We start from the raw sequence: 4,179 nt of genomic DNA, 5'->3' as shown, positions 1-4,179 counted from the left end.
ACCACTGGAGTACAATTTAATACTTGGAGACTAATTATCGTTGACCTGTAATATTATAATGATCACTAACAGAATATTTAAGCTACTGAATACACCTGAATTATTTGTTTGGTCACCTTAGTTGGTGTTTTCTTTTTACATATAATGAAATATTTTTTAATTAAAAGATGCTTATGTATATACAGGAACAGCATACAACCTAAGGGGCTGTTTACATAATCTATGCTATATATTTTAAGTACTTAATGAATATTAAAGCCCTATAAACTATGAAGTCTATTGAACTACTTACTCCCTTGAAATCAATTTACTTTACAGTAATGGCATATCCGTTCCTAATAAGGGATTTTTCAAAACAACAAAGATCTTAAGTGTATGTGGTAGCATAATATATACTAGGAGCTATATATATACTTATGTATAGCTTAAGGTATTGTAAAAAATTATGTACTTTATATTCATTCTAAAAAAGGGGTCCATTTATTCTTTTACTAAAATAGTTTTATATGTAGATAGTGGATCTACATTTTTCTTATTTATTTCTAAATTTAAATGAAGCTTTTTCCAACATTTTATAATTGAAAATGCATACATTACTTGCTTAATAGTATGTGAAGTTCAATTAATTTCTTAAAATACATGTAAATAATCCAAATACTAACTATAGTTTTTCATAAGTGTGCTCTATATAAAACAGAGTAGGAATGACATTCCATAAAATAATTATCTATTTTAAATATTTTTTCTTATTTTCAATTAAAGTATTTGCCTATCATATCGGAAAATATCAGTGTAAGAGAGAAACCTACTCATTAAAATATATTATTATTATAAAATATACATCATCTAATTTGATATATTCAGTTGTATTTCTAAGTTATTTTTAAACAGAAATTGAGAATTACATGCAAAGTATTTCTGATAAAATTGAAGAAATATATAGAAAAACAGGTTAAAATTGAAGATTTTTAAGGAAAATTATATAGACAAAATGGTAGACATAAAAACATTACTAAATTAATTGAAAAAGGGAAGTGGAAGCATTTTATGATAAAATTGAAAATTTCCAAGAAAATCTTCAATTTTGACACTTTTTCTATATATTTCTTCAATTTTATCAGAAATATTTTTCATGTAAAGCTCTAATTTTATCAGAAAATTTTTATAATTTCTCTTTCATTTATTTTAGGTTTGTTGATTATATAAACCAATTTTTTTGTGTTATTTCCATTAAAATCTTAAATTTTTTTAACTAAAGGGTATTTTCACATTTGAAATCAAAGACTCTAAAATTCATAATGATCAATTTTTAAAAATATAAAGTTGTATCAAAAAAGGAACAGAAACTCATTTCTTTTCTATTTTAGTACTGTTTTGTTAAAGCAATTAAGGAGAATTATTTAATTTTCCAACATGTTTGAGTCATTAACCTGCAAGCTAAATGCAATTAGTTTCTGTGTCTTCTGAAACAATTGTTTTAGGAATATATCCTTCCAAGGTCCTTGTATTTAAGAATCAGAATCCTTTCTTGTAACTTTTCTTTATTTTTAGTCCTTTACAGCTAAATAATATCAAGTTGTCCATATAATGTGAATCTTTCATAGTCTGGGAACATTTTAAGTTTTCATTTATATTTGTGGATCCAAGATAAAAGTGGGATGAACTTTGAAGACATCTTCAAACATCATGTCATAATCAAAAAAAGTTTTTTTTCCTCCCTACCACCAATATCAATAAGAAAAACTTTAATTCACTACTCAGTTATTACAGCCTGAATATTTATGTGCCCCCGTTCTCACTTCATACATTGAAACATTGTTACCAATGTGTTAGTATGATGAACTTTAACCTTTTAAAGGTCATTAAAGATGACTGTTCTTATAAAAGGGATCCTGTGTCCTGGAGTGACTGAGCTGTAAAGAGCTTGGCTGGCAAGACCTGAGATCAGATTCCCAGTCCCCATGTCAGTGTCTACCACCCACTTCTACAACTAAAGCACTGAGTGTAATGGGGAGATTTCTTGGTCTCTTCAGCCACTGAGTAGACTCCAAAGTGCAGCAAGCTGTAATATCGTTGAGAGACCCTGTCTCAAGAAACGAAACCAACTAAACAAAGACGAACAAGTGGATAAAGAAATGTGATGGAAGAATAAAGTCGGTGTTAACCTTTGTGACACTGTACAAATTCCACTGCGCATACTCATGCATACACCACACAACCCTCAAATACTGAGCAAGCAAACAAAGAAGCAAATAAGTCAGTCACCAGGATCCTATGCACTGAGATACAATGTAATGTCACCTAAGTGAAAACCCAGAGAGATGTTTTCTGTTGAAAAGAATTCAGAATGGCTAAGATTAAAAATTCAGGAGACAGCAGGTGTTGGAGAGGGTGTGGAGAAAGAGGAACACTCCTCCACTGCTGGTGGGGTTGCAAATTGGTACAACCACTCTGGAAATCAGTCTGGCGGTTTCTCCGAAAACTGGGCACCTCACTTCCAGAAGATCCTGCTATACCACTCCTGGGCATATACCCAGAGGATTCCCCACCATGTAATAAGGATACATGCTCTACTATGTTCATAGCAGCCCTATTTATAATTGCCAGATGCTGGAAAGAACCCAGGCATCCCTCAACAGAAGAGTGGATGCAAAAAATGTGGTATATCTATACAATGGAGTACTATTCAGCCATTAGAAACAATGAATTCATGAAATTCTTAGGCAAATGGATGGAGCTAGAGAACATCATACTAAGAGAGGTAACCCAGACTCAAAAGGTGAATCATGGTATGCACTCACTAATAAGTGGATATTAACCTAGAAAACTGGAATACCCAAACCATAATCCACACATCAAATGAGGTACAAGAAGAAAGGAGGAGTGGCCCCTTTTTCTGGAAAGACTCAGTGAAGCAGTATTCGGCAAAACCAGAACAGGGAAGTGGGAAGGGATGGGTGGGAGGACAGGGGAAGAGAAAGGGGCTTATGTGACTTTCGGGGAGTGGGGGCTAGAAAGGGGGAAATCATTTGAAATGTAAATAAAAAATTATATCGAATAAAAAAAAAGGAAAAAAAAATACAAGACAGAAAAAAAAAAAAAAAAAAAAAAAAAAAGAATTCCACCCTCAGGCTGGGCAGTGGTGGCACATTCCTTTAATCCCAGCACTTGGGAGGCAGAGGCAGGCATACCTCTGCCAGCCTGGTCTACAGAGTGAGTTCCAGGACAGCCAGGGCTACACAGAGAAACCTTGTCTCACCCCCCCCCCAAAAAAAGAATTCCACCCCCCTCTCCAGACTTTCAGTCTGCCAGGAAGTGGATCCTCTTCTTCTCAACCTCCCCAAATATAACAGGCGACTTTATGCTTGGTAAGTAACAGTTTGATTACATCATTTCTGCTTAAAGAAAAATCATACCGAGGCACCCAAGCATTTGAAATAACTGTGTGAGGAGAATTGTGTTTCAGTGATGGCACTGTTGTGTCTTGAAAGCTAATCCCAAAGACTGCTTGCTCTCTAGGCAGACATTGACAAATTGCAACAATCTTTGTTCACTACTCTTTCTCTTGCATTTGCTAAACTCCATCAATTCTGTTAAGCTTTAAACTGGTTAGCAGGTTTTGTTCTTTTTCTATACTGTCTTACAGTCCAAATCCAGGAGCCAGATCCAGAATATCTTGGCTACTAGGTTCACCACCCTGCTTACCCCCTTTTCTATGAACATTAGTTATCTTTTCTAGGTTTTTCTAATTATGAGATATTCAGGGAAGTGAAAGTGATTTTTGAAAGTATTTTCTTATGTATACTGCATTTATTCTTTTTGACTTTTCACGAGAGATCCCCCTATTCTGAACATGGCAATGATTTGTATTAACTGTCAATTCCTTACAACACATTTTATTTGGCTGGGATGAAAAAATGCTTGCTAGTGTATGCATTTTAGAATCAATAGAAGTATCTCTAACATGAGTGGATAACATAAACAAGATACTAGAGATTGGGATTCCTCAAGTGGACTTTTCGCTTGAAACTCAAAAGTCATTTGTAACACGCATGACGAAGCATTGCAGGAGCTTTAATTAAGATCATCTGCTGTGGATAGAACAGGCCGAGTTATTCCTATAAATGTAAATGACAGAGGCACACAGAGGCAGGGAATAGGAAAATCCCAAGTGGAGGA

The sequence above is a fragment of the Apodemus sylvaticus genome, chromosome 5 (assembly GCF_947179515.1).
Source record: "Apodemus sylvaticus chromosome 5, mApoSyl1.1, whole genome shotgun sequence".
In the NCBI taxonomy this organism is placed as follows: Eukaryota; Metazoa; Chordata; class Mammalia; order Rodentia; family Muridae; genus Apodemus; species Apodemus sylvaticus.
This window is presented reverse-complemented; position numbering follows the sequence as displayed.